This window comes from Corapipo altera, unplaced genomic scaffold, assembly GCF_003945725.1.
Source record: "Corapipo altera isolate COAL_440 unplaced genomic scaffold, ASM394572v1 1, whole genome shotgun sequence".
Lineage (NCBI taxonomy): Eukaryota > Metazoa > Chordata > Aves > Passeriformes > Pipridae > Corapipo > Corapipo altera.
This window is the reverse complement of record NW_020884873.1, coordinates 15839829-15859802: the sequence shown is the minus strand read 5'-3', so window position 1 is coordinate 15859802 and position 19974 is coordinate 15839829. Positions and strand designations below refer to the sequence as shown.

At 49.6% G+C, this 19974-nt stretch overlaps 1 long non-coding RNA gene across 1 annotated transcript in view; it reads left to right on the top strand.

Moving 5' to 3' along the window:
• Window positions 1-16511: 16511 nt before the first annotated feature.
• The window catches only part of LOC113956158, a 49538-nt gene continuing 46075 nt past the window's right edge, over window positions 16512-19974 (top strand). Inside the window, exon 1 of the long non-coding RNA XR_003530762.1 lies at window positions 16512-17011. This is a non-coding gene — a long non-coding RNA (uncharacterized LOC113956158). The remainder of the gene's footprint in view (window positions 17012-19974) is intronic.

Genomic DNA, 19974 nt, shown 5'->3' with positions numbered 1-19974 from the left:
CTTGGGGCTTAGGGGTTCAACAGAAATAGAGGAAATCTGGAAAGAAAAATGCAAGTACTGTGCCTTGTCTTCACCTACCCACACACTTAATGCTGGCTTGTACCTTCTCACTCATGGCTCCCCCAGTAGCATAGTAGGAGGCATGGGGCTTGGAAAGAGCATCAGCCTCTATTCTGTGCTGCATGTCTTCTGCCTGAGCATATCACACGTAAGTCAGCTTTCATGAACACCCAGAGAAGCAGCAGAATGGGGCAATGAGCAGAATGGATGTGCTGAGAAGAGTCTGCCCCTTCCACAGTGCCCCAGCTTTCCCACATCACCATCAGCTTTGGCAGGAGTAAGGCTGACTGCAGAAGCTGGCCAAGCTCTCTCCACTTGTGATGGTGTTTTTCCTACTTTGCAGGGGAGATCTCTCCTTCTGGGCTCTCGGACAAACCTGTTTCCCAAAAGTGTGATGTGGGGTGCAGACAGACAAGGTCTTGGTGCAGCTGGTAGAGAGAGAAGGGCCCTCCCATGCCCCCCTCCCTTTACCCTGGCATATTCAGCTAGTGTTGGACAGTGTCTGTTTTTAGCAAAAGTCACAGATTCAACAGCTGAGCTGATTTTCCAAAGGGACATATAAAACAAACAGCCTGCCATCTGCTCTATTGTCCTGGAATAGCGGCTTGGAGGGTGGGGTAGAGGGAAGGAGGAGAATGAGGGGAATGAGAAATGGAGGTGAGGGAGAGGGTTGGAAGGAGTGGGAGCAGAAGAAAGGAAGAGGCAGAACGGGGAGGCAGGGAGGTCAGGCAGGGAAGGGAGGATGAAAGTGAAGGTGGAGGTGGAAGCTGAGAGAAGGGTGATAGAGAAGGATGTAAAGAAAAAGGGAAGCTGTGTGAAAGTGGGAATTTGGTAAGGGGAGAGGACTAGAGGCAGGCATGAGGGCAAACACGGTTGGCTTGGGATCACCCTGGCTGGATTTCTATCAGCACTGTGAGCCACAGGGGCAGGCACTTTCAGCACCCCTGTCCTTGCTGAGCCAGAGTGTGACTGCAAAAGAAAAAAACTGGACTTAGTGGCCTGGATAATCACTCCCCTTCCTCCCACACAGCCCTGCCTGCTTGCCTGCTGCACACCCCCACCTCTGCGCTGGCTTTTATTGAGTGCCGCAGGGCAGGGATTGAACTCCAGGTTTGGCAGCAGAGTAAATAACAGCAACACTGGCCTCTCTGGCCCGAGAGGAGGAGGGCTGGTTTTAATCAAAGGTAAATAACAGTCAGTATTGTCTGACCCTTAATCCAATTTCCTAGAACTGGAGAATTAAGTTCCAACTTAGACACATGGCACTGGCCCACTGGAGAGGAATGGCTACTCAGCAAGCCAGCTGCTGGGCACAGGACAGCCAAGGAGAACAGAACTGGGGGAGATACCACAAAGCAGGTAGTGTATCCTGGCTGACTTGGGACTGTGCTGTTCTGTTCTGACTCTTTGTGGTTTATTTTCCTTGATTCAGTCATCCCAAAAGATGGGGCTGGCTTGCTGACAGGTAGCACATCCCCATAAATGTGTGCCCAGTTGATTAAAAGCTCCCTGATTTGCTCTGTTGATAAGAGGGTTGGAACCCAACTGATGCCCTGCATCTGCATCCCTGAAGATCATTTTGCCTTTCATGGTGACCTGGAGAATGGTGCTTATGAAGCATTTGCTGTTATATGGTCATGGAAAGAATCACTATGAGTTCCTGCTACATGTTAAGTTTCAGTGTTGGAAAGAAGTGTTTGTGTTGTTGTTATTTTGGTAGCACAAGCATCTGTGTGACTGGAGAGTGTGTGCTCTGACTTGGTCACATATTAGAATCACAGAGAGTTAACACAGTGGTGTTATTGAGCTATGAGGAGGTTGTCTAATTCTGCAGCAGGGCCAGTCTCCTTATACCACTTCTTTCAGATGTTTTTCCAACTGACTCTTAAAACATGTTGTTCTGGTCCAGACTATTAGTGTCAGATTGGAAAATCAGGTTGCTGGTAGCAAAGCACTGATACCAGGTTGATCTTGGAAGGACAGGTTTATTCTGCAACTGTGTCCCAACACCATTTGTAGATGCCCATTGAGCAGCTCTGTCAGGGTCCTGGGCACTGCTTTCGCCCCTGTGGGGCAGCTGATTTGCAATTCTCTGGAACAAAAATGGCCTAGTGAGGCTAGGACATGTTTAGAAAGAGGCAGATACACATACTAGAGCTGAGGAGGCCAGCTCCATTCCATCTTCCACTCCTTTCATCTTGCAAAATGACTTGGCAGTCCACAGCAGGGGCTTGAACTGCTGTGGGGACAGAGCAGCTATCCACCGTGTGGGTGGACCATGGTTTTAAGACCTCTTTTCAGACTAAGCCTTTTGTAACCATAGAGTGAAACCTCCTCACCAAAAGCTCCCTTGGTGGCGGACGTGGCCCAACACATGCAGCACTTGTGTGACTGCCAATTTCTGATCATGTAATCTGGACAGATGAGGTGCAGGTGGCATAGCTGTGAGTCCATCCTCCCATCTCAATCTCTGCTCTTTCGGTGTGGATGCTGAGAGCCTTGGATCCAGCAGCAAAAAGGAGAGAGAGCACTCAGACACACCCAGGGCAACACAGGCTAGGAGTGCTGAGAGCCTAGCCCGAGGAGGAGGGAGGTCTGTCCTTCACAGAGAGGTGAAGACGATGTCCAGTCCTTACATTTTACTACTGGTCATCCTGTCCTGCCCGTAGAAAATGTAGCCCCACGGCTGAAATTACTGGCAGGAGAGAGGAATGGGAAAAATATCTTTTATATCTATTTATATCTACTTGACTGTGTGTTTCTCTTTCCCCTGCTCAGCTCACTCCAGGAAGCACACTGCTTTTGTAACTGCCTGGAGTCCCCGGAGTGGCCCCTGCCCTCTGTGACGGGAAAGAGCAGGAGGAGGAGAGGGGGCCGGGGCTGGAGGCGGCGGGCTCTGGTCAGCACCCTGGACAGGGACGAGCCCCCCGCCCCTGCCTGCCCTTGCCTTGCCTCTCTCTGCCTTGCCTTGTATTTTTTTCTCTTGCCTTGCCTTCCCTTCGTCATGGTCCAGGCTGGTGGGCAGCCTCCTGGTATGTCACGACCCCGCTTTGCCTTGCAACCTGCACCAGCTCATTTTTGCTCTTGCTTAAGAGCAAATACGCAGTGCTGTGGCTGTGTATGCAGCTGCTCTGAAGCTGTGGCTTAGATCTGGGTTATTTTTGCAGATAAATCCTCTTTTCTATCAGATTTGACATCAGGCAATCCCTCCAGATCCCTCCGTTTCTCCCTGTCTGACTTCCCCCTTCCCTTCCCTGTTCTGTATTCTCTTTCCTTGCATCTGTGATCTCCCCTCTACGTGCCTCTCTCCTTTTCTTTCTCTATAGCTGCTCTCTGTGAATATCATTTCATCTGCTCACTTTCTGCTGCTCTGCATTTCCACATTGCCCTTTGTGTCTCTGCTGCCCTCAAATGGATGCATTTTTCTGCTTTCCTTTTTATATCTCTTTTTCTCATTTCCTCTCCTGGTTGTTTCTCTGTGGTTATTTCCACAGTGCTCCGAGTTTCTCAGAGAGCCCTCTCTGCCCTAAAGTGCTGCATGTTGAGATCAGGTGCAAAATACCTAGTGTGTTCTTGTTTTTTGGGACCCTGCTACAGCTACTGGAGCTTGGCATTTTCTACAGGGGACTTAACTGTTTCACATATTGCCCCTTGCCTTCCAGCAGATCTGAGGAGGAACTTCCAGGGTGGTAGAAGCAGAAAACAATCGCAGAGAAGGAATTAAAGCTGCAGGCAGTCTGGCAGACAGTGGGAGTCACTGGCTAATGCATGGGTGGATTGGATAGGGCTCTGATAAAAAGCATTTCCCATATGTCAGAAGAACGCTGGCCTTTGTTTTCCACGTGATCTGTGCCCACACAGAACAACCAGCCTGGGAATGGGGCAGAAGACCATAGAGGCCTTGAGGGAAAGAAGCTTGCAGTCAAGGCTTATTCCAGAAATTCAGTGTGGATATCTGTCTCTCAGCTCTTCTTCTGAGAGATTTGATGGCACAGGAATCATCACAGACTTCTTTCCCTGGGAGCTCTGCAAACCCTGAGATGTCCCCGAAGCAGTTCTTCAACACCACTGCAGGACACCGATAAAGTGTATTGACTTATTTGGTAGGAGCTGGTACCTAGTGGGTGAGAAAACAGGCTGAGGGCTTCTGTGCTACTTGGAAGTGATCCAGTTTGGGATAATGGGATCTCAATTTCAGTTGCAGAAAATAATTTTCATTTACAGGAGCCCAGGGAACTCCCAGCCTGACACCACTTTGGTTGGGATTTAGCCAGGGGACCATGGAGAATGGGATGAATGCCAACATCTTAGGGATCTGAATTTGTCTGGTGAGGAGAAAGGAAGGAGGTCTTGGCTGCCTTTCCCTTTCTTTTGGTGCTTTTTTACAGGAGGCCTTGTGGCAGGGACAGGCCCATCCGGTGACAGATAAATGGACTGCAGCAGATGGAGATTGAGTAGATGGGTCTGGAAAAATAGTGGTTGTGTTCCACCTTGCTTGCTCAACAAGCCATGGCATGGCATCCAGAAGAGCTCACAAAGTATTTGGAAGAGGCGATGGATTTTCTGTCAAACTGTGGTTGTCCTCTGTAAAGTGACATTTACATTTTTGCCAGACAAAATTTTTCTGGCCTGCAATTCTTCCAGCACTTTGGGTTAATAGGAGCAGTGGTTGGCTCCTCATTGTCTGTGGCTCGACATTTAGATGATGGTCAGAGAGGGAGAGAGGGCAGTGGTTTCAGCAGTGCTTAATGAAAAGCTGAAGGAAAAGAAAATTTTTACTCCTCCTTGGATGCTGTCATCTTATTTTTTCCATTACTTTAACAAAGACCAGGGAAGAATGATATCCACTCACAGCTTTCTCCCTGGCAGGGAGTTGCCATACATGGCATTTCAAGACCCCAAGCAGTCCCAGTGAGGGTGGCAACACTATGTGTTAGTCCCATGCTGAAGTCTTTTGGTGGACTGCATGTGTAAGCAATTTCAATGTCTTCTTCCAGTGCAGAGCACAGCACTGTTACACTTGATGAGGCTGTGGGACACCTTTTATCTCCTTTAGAAAACCTCCTTCCACTGCATGTGATTTTTTTTCTGCCACTGTTTTGTAATATTTAAAAAGGGCAGTTCCTGATGGAAGTACTTGCAGGGCTCAGCTTCCTCCCCCATGACATGTAGGAGGAAGTTTCTCCTCAGGGACTCTCCTTCAGGGCTCATCTGGGACTCCTTTCTGCTCTGTCAGGCCCACTCATACTGGTGTGTTCAGCACCTCACTGCATCTCTCCCTCCTAGGCCCCCAAATACCTCAACACACACCACAGTCCATTTCCCAGGATAACCAGTTTCCATTACCTCTTTCCAACTAACAGTTGCCCTGAACAGTAAATAGACCTGGTACTCAGCATTTCTGCAGTACTGGAACTTGGAAGGAGCCCGAAGAGAGCACTGCTAATTAGGTCACATCTTATCTGTCAGGTCAGTGTGATCCCTGCTTGAACGACTTAAGATACCAAAGTGCAAAGTGACCAGTTCCACAGAGGGACCTGAACTTCTTAGATTGTAATCTTGCTCTCTCCTTTTCTCTTCTGCTGATAGCAATTGAAGGTCACCTCTGTAGTTCTGGAACCCAGAGACAGTGTGTCAGGTTTTCTGCTGGTGTAAATCAGCATAGATCCACAGGGACTTCAGATCACCACTCTGTATGCACAGTCTTGGGACATTTCTTAGTGTAACTTGGGAATCCACTGGTAGGTCCAAACCTAGTTGTCCTGAGTCCAGGCAGAATGATTCCAGTGTGCCCTACCGGTTTCACCATGGAAGATTGGGGTAGTCAAAACACTGGGAGATATCTAGGGAAGCTCTGCAGGAAAATTTTGGGTTAAGAATAAAGGCATGTACATCCCAGTATGAAGGAAGCTCCCAGCCACCTGGAACAGGTAAATGACCAGGATGTTTTGCCCTAGCTCTGTGGAGACTCATTTACAGGGTCAACCATCTGAATGGCACCAACCCTAAAGGGAGAGAGTGTGCTCGCTCCTTCTCTGCCCCTTTCACCACATCTCTGATTTTTTTGCCTCTTGGAGCTAAGGTGCTCCAAGAGCACCTTAAGTGCTCTTGGGACCAAAAGTCCCATTCCATGACTTTTCCTCCCATGGAATTGGGATCATACCCAAAAAGCCACTGGGAGTATCTGCCACATCTCCACTGTAACACTCGAATGTAACCATGAGGGTGGTCACTGACTAAACAGTTGTTTCTGTCCCTGCTTCCCCATCGTGCTGGCTCCTCTGGGGCAGTGACCCTGCACTGGCAGGGCTCCCTGCTGCTCGTGGGCTCGCTCATGTTGCTGCTGGAGTAGTGCCCACCATGGCGGGGTTGTCGGGGCATGGCAGGGGCAAGCGGAGACCCAACTTTCCAGAGGTGCTGGGGGTGTGCAAGGCTTGGACAGTCCAAATAGTCCGGAAATGGGGCCAGCAGAGGGCACTCCGATACCACTGCTCACCCACCAGACCGAGCCTTCAGATGGGGAACAGGGCTGCCCCCAAAACCCTACAGCCCTTGTAGGCTTTGCCCTGACTGAAGGAGGCAACAAGGATGAAGCGTAGCAGCCTTGCAGCGCTGTTTTCATCACTGCGGGAGGGGCAAGGAGAAAATGGGTAACGAGCAATGCAAGGGAGAGATGTCCCATGAATCTCCCATGCCTGTCTCCATCAGCCGTCAGCAGTCCCATCACTCAGACACAGACACAGTTGGTAGATACAGTACAAACAGCCTAGGATGTTCCTGCCTAAGGCGATGGGACAGCTGAGGAAAGGCACTGCCTTCCATTCCTTGGAAGGACTGCTAAGCCACAGGCTCAACAGTAGGACCCATCAGTCCCCTTCCTTTCCCAGCTGCCCATCCTGGTGACATCCCTGCCACTGTGATAGACCAGCTCTAGGCACATTCCATCCATCCCTACCTTCCAGACAGTGCCACCAGGACTGACTCGCAGGCGGAGAATGGTCAAGGCTGGCCCTTTGGCAGATTAGAGCATTGCCCTTAATGGAGAAGACAGGAGCCATTTCAGCACTGCTGCTCATGGCATTGGATGGCCACAGCATTGGAGAGGGACCTGGTGAAGCTTGATGGGGTTGAGACATCCTTGTGAGAGGTGCCTGGCAGCAGAATCTTCTGGAGAAGTGTTTTGTGCGGGCCACAGTGCAGCAAAACCAGGCTTGCTGGCAAACCTCGCAGGAAGTCGAGGATCACTGTGGTGAGCCCTCTCCTGTCTCCTTATCACCTGGAAGCAGCTCAAGGAGTGCCATATGCTAGTGCAGAAGGTATCACTAGAGCTGCACTCACAGCAGAAGTGAGCAGGATGGTGCCTTGCAGCCATTTCTGGGCTGCAGCCACAAAATCAGAGGTGTCTGAATTGGCCTCCTGCTTCTGCCTGAGGTCTGGACACCTTCCCCATCATAAAGTTAGTACGACAGCTACATGGGAAACTGGGATTCCCTGGAGCTCTTGGGGAATTAGGGTCTCCCTGGCTCCTCTGCAGAGATGGCAGGAGCAGAGCACCTTCCTACGTGCTCTGAGAGCCTGAGTGCCTTGTGGTTTTGCTGCAATAAATCTGGAACAGCTATAAATCTGGAGCAGCTGGCTTAAGTTCCTCCAGGGTTCAGAAGAAAACACATCCACCCTGATGTGTTTTGTTTGCCCACTCACTGTGTTTCTAATTGGAATGTCTGTAGCTCGAGAAATTGCTTCCTAGACTACAGTACCCACAGTCCTTCGCTCGGCACAGCCTTTTAGGGCAAAGCAAAACCCAGATCTGAAGTGGGGCTTTTCTTACTGGACACATGCAGTCAGCTGGAGGTCTTCAGTCAAGCCTGGCCGACCAGCAGGTGGATTTACTTGGTTCACTGCAAAACGACTGGTGAGATCAGTGAGTGAGAAATGTGCTGTGGTTCCCCACCTTCTCTCAGAGGCCATTTCCAGACCCTGATCCTAGCAAGCAGGTTCTCCTGAGTTTATTTCTTCTCCATTTCTGCACAGTCCCACCCAGAATTTTTTCTAAATGAACCCTGAAGTCCAGTTTGAGAAAACTCGCAAGGCAGAAACAACAAGCATAATGAACCATATTTAAAATGATATTTTTTCTGCCTTTGGAGTTTGGTTAATTTATAATCTATAAAAGTCTCTGCATAATTGTATCTTGATTAAAATGGTATAATTAGGCGCTCTGGATCTCTTTCCCCTTTCCCTAAGATTATTTCTGTCTAATTGCTTTAATCTGTGTTTTCATGCACCCACTAGAAAATCAAAGCATGCTCCCATGAGGATGCGGGTGAGAGTGAATAAAGCTGACGACTCATTAAGTGCAGCAGAGAGAGGAAACTGCATCTAAATCACCACTACATTAACGAGGTAAAATAAAAAATCAAAACCAAATAAATAACAAAGAGATAGAGGATTTAAAAAAAAAAAAGGCAAACAAACAAACACAAACAAAACCACAACTAAACAACCTGACATAGATTTTAACATTAATTAAGAACATATTGAATAGCAAATTGTCTGTTCTTAAAGCCAACTTCCTCCATTGTTGAAGGAGAGCAAACGGTCTGGGAATTTTAATTTTCCAAGTCTGAAGGTGGTTTGTGGAGGGGGCAACTTGTGCAGAATAGAGCCCTGCTAGGGACAGAACAAAGTTCACTGATCAGAGATAGGAAGATGTGGGTAGGAAAGGCATCAGTCCAATACAGCAGTTTAATAACAGAGCGCCACAGTTAGCCTCAGTTTTAGTGAGAACTGGATTAGACTCCAGGGAGATCACCGTCTGGACTCACGCAAAAAGTAATGATTGACTGACTGCTTTGCTAGGGAAGCTTGACAAATCCCTCAAGAGTTGACCAAGTATCCTATCCTCTGTCCTAAGACTGGAACAGCTTCACCTCTACCTTCTAAGTGATTTTCTATCTTATTATCAATGATGTTCAGGTACAGACTCTGCCAGCTAGCACCAGTAACCTACAAACAGGTCACTTACTTTCGTCCAAGTGAGAAATCAGGAAAACAAGACATCTAAAAAAAGATTCTGGCTATGTGTATGGTCTATTAACATCTGCTTTAGTCTCCTGAGGAGAAGGCCAAGGTAGCGCTGTCCTCTGGCCTCCTATTGCAGGGGAAACTAACTGTGCCATTTGCTATTTGCCTAGCTCAAGTGCAAATTCCCACCCGTTGCAGTGCAGAGAGGCTGATTTGTGCCCCAGATGTGGAGAACTTTGTCACCAAGCTGTGCATGGCACTGTTTATTTTCAGCAGTACTAAGCCATCCAAACAAGACACTGTACTGATGCAGCCCCTCTCTTCTGGGATCTGGAGCTCTGCACTGTGTGGCACAGAGGTGGTCCCTGGCAGGGTTGGTGATCCAGCTGCCCAGGACATGGGTGCACATAATGATTTCCTTCATGGCAGCTGGCAGGAAGATACCGAAAAAGAAAGGAAGATCAGCTGCTTTCAGCCCTTGAGTTCAAGAAGAGCCTAATCTAATTAAGCGGAGACCACTATCAAATTACTAGCTCTCTTTTAACGTAGCCATTTTAAGTGGTTTGGTGTATTTATAGTAGGCAAGTTAGAGAGGGCTTTTCTCTCTTGAGGTTATGCTTGTGTGTAAGGGAGAGATGTATAACATTAAAACTCCTGCTTTGACTTATTTCTCATCCTCAGCCTAGAAAACATTTTGCTCAAGGTTTAAGACACCAAAATCTGCTCCCAGCCAGCCTCTTCTTATGCCTGTGATTGGAATGTTTGTCTGGCCTGTTCCCGAATATTGCCCCAAGCCAGCAGCAGGGAAGTTTCCTCTTGGGATTAAGCTTTCCTTAAAGCAAATCCTTGTGCATCTATCTCAGGTCAGTTGGCAGCCTCAAAAGGGCAAGAGGAGGGGTTGGCTTGCTATGGTCAGAAATCAGCAGCCTTTTTCTGCTGAACTTTGACAGGAGTGGGATGCACCTGTCACCAGTTGTTAGGGAGTGAGTAGAGAGGCTCCTGGCTCCACAGCCCAGCGTGCATTGCTGGTGGATGGAGTGGCCCCAATTTTTCTTCCCCTGATTAGTGACTCTAGCAGCCTGCAGCCCTCTCTGTTACTCTCCCTATAATTCTATCTCTGGGGGAGCTCCTGTGTAGCAGGATCTGTGTCAGATGATCCCCCAGGCTCACAGGAGGGAGAAGATGGGAAATGCTCGTAAGGAGTTGTTTCCATGCATAACAACAGTAATAATCCTTAGCCCTTTATCTAAAGCTTTTACGAATGTTAATTCATTAACCTCTTGAAATCACCCTCTGAGGTGAGGATTGTTATCCACAGGATTGGACAGATGGAAGAAGCTGAGATGTGGAGTGCCCAGCCTGAGGCTGTGGGACAAGTCAGTCAGTGCCACCAGGTCTTCCTTTGCCCTCCAAGAACTCTTCTCTTCTGGTGAGGGGTGGGCTGGCTTCTACAGGTCACCCTGTGTCTGACAAAAGGAAACCTGGCTGGCAATGTTTGCTGTTTGACTCTGGCTGCAGAAGAGCCTTTCAAGAGGAACTGGGGCACTGAGCCTTGTCCATCTGTGCCACCATGGACTGTCACCATGGGAGGGCTTGACCTGCACCACACATAGGCCATGGCACTGCCCTTTCTCCAGGTGCTGAGGCCCCTGGTGTTTTTCTGTGTCTGTCAGGTCACTACCTGTATTATTGCTTGTAAGCAGAGAGGAAAAAGGAAGGAGGGGAGAGAGAGGCATAGAGAAAGGGAACAAGGCAGAAGGCTTAGAAGTAAGAGGACTTTTTATCTCCTTCACCATCCCCATCTCCCTTCCAACTGGGATTTCTTCTACTCTTAATGATGTGTCTCATTCCTGATGTGAAAGATTAAAAACCAAGAGATTAAAAGATTACACAAAGTGGATGAGATGGACTTTGTTGCCTCCCTCCCTCTTGCTGGGACAGACCACTGGGAAACCTCTCTCTCCTGCTTTTTCGGTCTTCCTTCCCCTCCCTTCCCCTCCCACGCCTTCATCTTTGCAGATCAAAAGGCCCTTGCCTTCTGATGGTTTTAGCCATGCTGGCCACCTTCAAGGCCACTCTCTGATGCTTGCTCAGGGGCAGGTGGAGAGAAAGGATATGTGTGAGCTTGGGGGAGCCACTGACACAATGCCTTAGCTGTCCATCTTCAGTAACTCTAGCATTTCTTCTCTGAGGAATCCTCCTTTCCCAGGCAAGTCATTTTTGCTGGAGAGCTCTGGGACAAGGCAGGAAAAAGGTCCAAGGCACCCTGAACCCATTTTGATGAAGGTACCACCCATGGTGATGTGAAGGCCCCCTTGGGAGGTAAGTGTGTGGAAAAAAGCAGATCAAACTGGTGTCAGGTTTCCTTGGCTACTCCTCCTCTTGCAGAGCAGGTGCCAGTGTAGGTGAGGGACCCCCTGAGTAGATCTTCAGCTCTGACAAAGAGATTTTTTCAGCAGCAAGTCTGATACTTGCTCCTGTTCACTCCTGAGGTGTTGGGGATGTAGAGACTGATATGTTTGTTGCACTTTGAGTTGGTCCCTCTGCTCTCTGCTCTTTTGCCTCCAGAGTGCCTTCTGCTAATGGGGCCTTTGAGGGCTTGAACTCTCCCACTGTAGTTCCAGATCAGGCCTGGAAAAATCCAGCACCTTTCTGCCCTTTGATTTTGTTGCTCCATCCTTGCCTGAGTTCACTGTTGCTCTTCTTGATGGCACAAGAACCAACAGAGTTAGAACTAAGTCTGGTTCCCCCTGAGCAATGTCTACAATATCCACATCCAAGAGAGGGAAGAAGGTCAATTCCGGGCTAGGAGGTGCTACCTCGTCTCAGGAGAACCTTCTGTCTGTAGCATGCTCACCTCTCAGCCTGATAGAGACAGCAGCACACAGCCTTTGCCCTCTCCTCTACATCCACAGCTATAAGAGGAGAACCTGGAATCACTTCCACCCTGGAATCTGTAAGCAGCTTTGTGGCCAGTGCACTCATGGCATGTCATTTCCAAATATGCTGCCCCTTGTATTGAAAAATGGGCCCCCCTCCATTTGGCAAAGATCAAGGCATTAGCATAACAGTGCAGGAATTGTTCATGGTATGTGTGCCTCCCAGTCCTTGCTGTCTCTCACAGCCACTGCAACATGCATTTACGCATGTAGAAGGAGCCTCATGTCTTTATTCCTGACAAATGTCTGTCTCTGGAAAACAATCCCTTCCCTCCCTCCTCCTGGAGTCCCAAAGCCAAGCTGGGAGGCTGGGAGCACACGAGCAAGGAAGGAAATCTGCCAACTTTGTCTTTCTCCCTGTCGCTCCCTCTTTAGCTGCCTGTGAGCGAGGTTGCAGTAAAATAATGAAATAAAAGCCAAGGACCAGAGAAAGCTGATTCATCCACAGCCCAGGGCCAGCGGCCGGCTCCAAGCAGAGCTGTAAAATCAATCTGTCACTGCTCACCGCAGTATAGATCAGTGGAGAGATTCTGACTGCAACGAGGGCAGAGCCCAGCCTTCTCCCTCGGCCCGTTTTCCCCAGCCGTGGGACCCAGTTGTACTCTAGTGGGAGACAGGCAGATGGGCAGGGGAAGAGGTAGAGAGGGAGAAAGGCTGACTCGCCAGCTCTGTGAGCTGGAAATGCTCCCAGTGAGACTCCCTTCCCTGGCAGCACACAATAAAGGCAGTGCAGGCAGACTGTGTGGCTGCCTTCCCTGCCTGACTCTTCCTCGTGTGGGTAAATGGCACAAGAGCCAGGTGATGAGTGAGGGGGTGAATGGCTGTCTGCACTCCCGGCCCCTGCTCCCTACAGGTACCAAAGGTCCACGCTGAACATTACCTCTGATATTTCCCAGGTTGGGCACAGAGGGTTAAAAAATTGGTTTTGTCATCACTTTTGTGGCTCCCAGATTCTGGGCTATTCTGGGACTTAACAGCTCCCCGGCATATGTTGGAATAACACTAGGGAATTACTCTAATAAGGTCAGCTCCCTTGTTCACCCCTAACAGCATCTCCAGTCTTAGAGGATGTAGCAGCCCAACAGAGCAGCAGCTGAGCAGAAAGGTGTAAACCAAAGTGGGTTTTGGGGCTATTTCCTTCCCCAGTAAGGGGGCAGAGTGGTAAGGCATGACTGGAAGGTAGTGTGGTCTCAGAGACATAGGTACAAAAGAATTAGAAGGTGGTTATTTTTCTGTATGCCTGGACATAGGGAATGAGGCACCTCTGCAGCTGACTGAAAGTATCTATGACGTCCTTAGGAGTTTTTTTTTCTCTCTTAGTGATTTTTTTTTTTTTTTTTTTTTGCGAAGGAAAAAACAACAGAGTCTTTCCAGGGCTTTTGGCAAGGACAGAGCCTCTGCAAAGCAAACACGAGGGTGAGCCTCTAGATCATCTGTAATGGGACAAATAAGCATGGGGGGACAGGCTTTGAATCAGATCAAGGACCCAAATGTCCCACACCACTGGTAATGTGGTGTTTGCTTCTGCTTGTCTCTTGGGGCACTTCTATTCTGCTGGAGTTAAGTGTTGTTCCTGGGTCAGTGGGAGTATGAGCAAGTAACATTTGACCCCCACAGGCTCTGGTGGGGGATCCTGCCCCAACACTTCTGAGTCCTGAAGGGATGTGGGCCAGCAGGAGAGCCTCTGGGAGACTCATCACGAACAGACTGCAAGATGATCCTGGAGGAACTCAAGCAGGAACAAATCCTGCATTAATTTGGAGTTGGAAACCTTTTCTCCTACTTCAACACCCTCCAAAATTAGATAATGTCTGTCCTTGGAGGAAGTAGAGGGATATGGAACAAGTCTCTGTTCTTTTAGCTTTTAGCTTCAAAAGAACTTGGAGGAAAAACCCCACAGTCATAACCCCCCAAAGTGATAAAGGTAAGGAAACTGGAGCCTATAGTTTCCAAGACAAGCTTCCTTCTTCTCTGATTCCAGAAGGAGTGACTAGTGCTGGCATTTAATCCACCAGGAACAGACATCTACAGATGGTCCAGGGAACATCCAGACATGTCCTCAGCTCTGCACATCTGTCTTTCTGAGGAACCTGTGTGTGTGTCTGTTTGTGTGTGTGTGTGTGTGTGTATTTTCCCACTTGGGGTTGCAGGTTTGGAGTACAAGAGGGCACAACAAGCTTCCTATGTGTCAAATAGCACCTTGTGTGTTTGTACCTGGTGGACCAACTTGTTTCTTTTTGTGTGTATGATGCCTGGAGTTAGTTTTGTAGATGGGTCCTTTGCACTTGCCTGTATTTTGAGGGAGGCAACTCATCCCCATAGGGCTATTTATTGTTTCCCTCCCCATGTACAGTGTTTGTGGGTTTGGTGTCCTGTCCATGAGTCTGCTGTATGCAAGTCAGAAGGCTAGGAGCCGTCCTCTGCTTACAGGGATTGGATTTATATGAGATTTCTCTTCCAACAGAGAAAAAAATGCGCAGGGCAGTCAAAGGAACTCACCTTCCTTCTGTAGAGCTGCAGGAGTGAGGGAGATGGGGCAATTACATTGTTCTGTACCTTAATATTAACTAGCAGGATGGAGAGGTAGGCCACAGGTGAGCTCCTTTAGATGCAATGGGCACCACAATTAGAATAGAATAGAACAGAATAGAATAGAATAGAATAGAATAGAATAGAATAGAATAGAATATCCTGAGTTAGAAGGGATCCACAAGAAACATTGAGTCTAGTTCCTGGCCCTGCACAAAACAACTCCCAAAATCACACCATGTGCCTGAGAGTATTGCCAAAATCCTTCTTGAACTCTGTGAGGCTTGGTGCCATGACCACTTCCCTAGGGAGCCTGTTCCAGTGCCTGACCACTATATGGATGAAAAACTTTTTCCAAATATCCAACCTAAATCTCCCCTGATGCAGCTACATGTCATTAATATAACACATTTAATAACAGTGCTGCTTGCAGTGGGATGTGTGTGTCAGATTAATTCCTCTTTAGTTTTTAGACTGTATGAAGAAAGTAATTAGTTTCCCATTAGAGGTTTTACGTGTTTGTATATCTGTACCTGTGTGCACATGAGGGCTATGGGTGGTAGGGCTAGGTGTCTATTTACTTAAAAGCTGTTGCAAGCATGTTTGATATTTATGCTGAGAGGAATGTCTTCATCCAGCTGTTGCTTTTGTGCATGTTTGTGTGAGGCAGGGTTGCAGATGGTGTCTGTTCAGGTGGAAGTGGAGGTTTCAGAGCAACCTCTATGAATGCCTGTGTGAAGAATGTGGTCAGCCAGCACAGGAACATGTGGGTTTGAATTGGGCATTAATAAATGCAGATGCTGGGGCGAGCTTCTAACATCAAGGTGACCAGGGGCCAGAACAGCTTCTGAGCAGGAAGCAAATAGTCTCACAGTACTCAGATGGACCTCAAGACATTTGTGAGCAAGACTCTATAATGCAGTTGCCCAGAATAGCAGGAGACTGGATTACACATCTCAGGAAGCCAGCTCCCATCCAATGTTCCCAAGTTTTTTCAGCTGTTGAATGTGTACATGTGTCTGAGTTGAGACAGGCAATCCCTCCACTGCTGTTGTGAGTGAGAGAGATGCATCATGTCCTTCCCATTGTGGTCTTGCATGTCTGTGCAGGGATTATTTATGTGTGTCATTTGTGCTTCTGCTTTTTGTGAAGGGACTGGGGAGTAATTTCTTAAGAGTCACTTCGTGTTTGGTAAGGTGGTTTCCTAGCAGGTTTGCCTGTGTGCAGCATTTGGGGGCCAAGATGTGGTTGATTCCCCAGCACTGGTGCACATGGATGCTTGTTTCTGACTGTGAGCAAGATATCCACTGGTGATAGCATGTATGGGGAGACAGAGGTGGAAGGTCTTCCTGTAAGCTGTTGCATGTACATAAGGGTATATGGCTCTGGGTGGTTTCCGAGGAGCTGTTGCATTTCTGTGGTGGTGATTTGAGAAGGTGTATGAAAGACAGTCTACACAGAGCAGTCACACGCATGTGTTTACGTATGGATGAAATGTTTCTCCCACCTCCTGTTATATTTTTATGTGTCAATTTTTTTAGCAAATACCTCAGGGGCATGTATCAAGGTGTAGTTTCCCACAGCTGTTGCCATACCTGTGTCAGTAGGTATATGGCTGTTGCATGCATATATGCGTGTGTGTGTGTAGCTCCCCAGGAGCTGTTGCTTGTAACTGTGTGGTTCCTAGAAGTTGTTGTATTTTCATGTGGATGACCTGATCCTAAGAAGCTGCAGCCTCTGTGTGTGCGTATGTGTGTTTCCCCAACAGCTGTTGCTTCCTGGGAAGCTGTCGTATGTTGTGTGTAGCTCTTAAGCAGCTGTTGTAGGGAAATTGTGTGTGTGTGTGCGCGTGTGCGTGTGCGCGCGTGTGTGTGTGCAGTTCCCCAGCAGCTGTTGCATGCGTGTGCTCATGTCTCCGGTGGAGGCCCACCCCTTTCTGCCTGCACCGGAGCAGTGGCTGTGCAGACGAGGAGAGCTAGGAACTGGCTCCATGGGAGAGGGTCCTTCTGCTGTCAGAACCTTCCCAGCTGGGAGAAGCAGTGCCGCCGGCTCTGATTCCAGAGCCCTATCAGCCGAGCCTGTGGTGAATTAATCACTTGCGTTTTAAATGCCAATACAGCCCTTTCTGCCTTCTTCCCCCAGTGATGCGGATGCGGCGAAGGCAGCAAATCCTCCGGCTGTGCGTGCCCTCCCCGGACTGCTGCTCCATCCCCGCCTGTCGTGCCCGCGCGTGTGCACGGCTGGGAGTGCTGCCTAGGTGCGGCCAGGAATGAGACAGCTGTGGGGCACGGAACAGTACAGCTCCAAGGGGTGACACAAGTGGGGGATACCCCCCCCCCCCTTCCACACACACATCTGCAGGGCTGCAAGTTGCTTGAAGACAGGGGTCTTTTGTGCCTCCACTTCATCTCTGTCATGCCCCATATGGAAGCAGGGAGCAATCGCCCCTCCAGAAGCAGGTACGTGCATGTGTATGTGTGACACGTTTTTGTGTGCAGTCCTTGTGCAGCTGCCTCGGGTGTCCTCGGCTCCTGGCTGTCATCTGTGTTGCCTCTCGAAGAAGCGGCTGAGATTGGAAAGGGGGGAGAAGGGCAGGATGCATGGATTGCCCTTTTCCTCCAGCTCGTGCGCGCACTCCCTGGGGGGTGGATGTCTCTGATCTGAGGATGAAGGCGAGGGGTGAGTGCAAGGGAGATGGGGAAGTGGTCCGGGGGGGGGGGCGGGGGGGGGGGAGATTATGCCTACATGGGGTGATGGGAGGGAGGGAGAGAGGCTTGGAGACGGGTCTGTCTCCCTTTCAGTGTGTGTGGGTGTGTGAGTGTGTGCACTTGCTTATGATCAGGATGCTGAATAGGTTCAAGGCTTGCTGCACACAGCTGGGTTTGACCCATCTGCATCTATTCAGACCTTGCAAGAAGAGGGGACTTGTGTATATGTGCATATATATGTGTGTGTGTGTGTCTTTGTGTCTGTATACATATATACATATAGGTATAGCTATAGGTAAATGTATATACCCCCCACATACATGCATGTGCAGATAGATACACAGATAGACCTCTATGTATATTGTCTGCAGTTATGGGATGAGAAGGAGACAGCCTCATCCCACAGCCCCCTGGTCCCTGCCTCTTCGCAAACTTTGTTGGGGAGCCTTTGCGGGCAGTGATGTGTGTGTCTGTGTGACTGTCCGTGTGTGGTGTGTGAATATTCGCCTGGTTTGCATGCAGGGGAGTGAGTAAATTTCTGCTCTTACACTGCTCTGCTGGGAGGCTGACTGGCTGCAGAAAAGTCATTGCGTGGTGTCTGTCGGGTGTGTGAATGTGTCTGTGGTGGTGGTGGGAGCTGGGTGTTTACGTAGGGGCCCAGGACAGCTACTCGAATGCATATATAAGTGCATATGTATTGCCTGCAGGGTGTCTGCGTGCCCATTTATTCCACCAGAGAAAGCATGCCCACATTTTTATGCATAAGGATCTTCCTGCTTTGGGGCATGGGATGGGGGGAGGAGAAGCTGAATGAATGAATGGGAGCAAAAGGAGGGGGAGGGAGGGGGGGGGGGGGGGAGAGAGACGAACAGACGCATCCTATTCTCATCCCAGGACAGGCAGGAGTGTACAGCTGCTGCTGTTCCCATTCCAGAGCTTGGATCTGGCTGGGGAAAGGCAGCATAAATCTGCTAATGCTGCAGCAAGCAGCATATTCGTGAGCTGCTGGGCATAATGCCGTCTCATGTGTGTGTGCTGGTGTGCCCCCCACCTCTGCACGCATGCATTGCGAGCACATGCGTGTGTATTCCGTGTGTGTGTGCATGGGGGCGGGGGTGGCTGTGCATAAACAATATGCTCGCAAACATCCTCGCAAGCACCCAGGGAAGGAGGTGTCGATGGGGAGGAGAGCATCGCTCGTGCGCTGCGGGCGCGTACATCCTGCAGCCGTGCACAGCTCGTGGTCCAGTGGCACCGGCTCTGGGCTCATGCAAGCACAGTGGGTCCACACAAAGGGGGTGCACACGTGCAGGCCAGACTTAGGAGCTGCTCCCCTTCCTTTTCACTAAAGGCTGGAGAGCAGGACCCTTCTCTCCACTCTGGAGGTAGGGAGCTATAAACCAAGGTGTGGAGCAGGGAGAGGATTGCTGAAATTGCAGGGGGGGTAAAGATTACATAGGGAGTGGGGAGAAGGAGAGGGGTCCATCTCCCTGGAGGGGGCCTAGGGGACTGGGAAACCTGGCTGCATTGCACGCTGCGAGCCAAGGAATTTGTCATGCACCGGGAGCTTGGAGGGAGTGGGAGTGTGTGTAATGTGGGGGAGCTGGGGTGGAGGGGGAGAAAGGAGGCTGTGTTGAGGTATGAGGGGATTTCTGGTGAGCCTTACCTCCCCACACCCGCCCTCCCGGGTCCCCACACATCCCGTCACTCCTGGGTCCCGAGAAGCGCAGCCTGACAGCATCGCTAATGTAATATTCAAAAGAAGCTTCATTTGCATGGAACATGCATTATTAATATATTTAAATACAGCCCCCCTCTCGCCTCCCCCCTCTGTGCAGACGGTACTAGCAGCAGTGAGGAAGCTGCAGGGAGTGGAGGGGTGCCGATGCAGTGCCAGGGGTGAGAAGCAGCTACTTTAATCCTACTGAATTCCCCAACCCAGAAACCCACTCCCACTCCCAACCCCTTCCCCACCTGCCACCCTCCTCACCCCATTATTTTCCTTTGGGGGGTGGTTGGGTTTCAGGGCACCCAACCCACAAGCATGCAGATTTTTCAGTATGAAGCAAGCTGCCTTAATTTCTCTCCCCCCCCATCAAAAACTACGACACCAAGGGAAGAACTGTGGATGTGTGGCCTTTCCCTCTCTTCACCCAGCTCCAAGAAAAGCGGGTATTTGGGAATATGCTGTCTGATCTGCTGCATCGGTGCAAAGCTAAGCTGTGGAGCAGAAGCCACCTGGAGGGTAGAGGGAGTGTTTGGGAAAGGGGGGCATTGGGAGGTGTAGTTTTTGCGGGGGGGGGGGGGGGGCAGCTTGTGGTTAAAATCGGAAAGGTGAAAATCACAGGGAACGCAGAAGGGAGGAAGGCATAGCTGTGATGATGTCTGTGATGTTTGTTCTTACCTGGGTCATGTCAGAAGCCAGATGCAGCTCCAGGCAGAGTGCAGCTGCCTCATCTGACCCTGCTGAAGAGTAGTGGAGAGCACTGCCCACCTGGGAAAAAGTTAGTGGTCACATCAAGGCCTGTTGAAACCTTCCAGTGCTGTTATCAGTTGTGTCAGAAAATATCAGCATATTTGCTGCAGGAGAGAGACCTGGCTGCTCTCTCCCTCATCCCAAATACAATCGTTTTTTTCCCTTGGTCCCGTGCGTGGGCCTGGGCTAAGTTGTTTCTTTTATTAGTGTGAGGTAGGGCAGAGGACATGCATGGAAC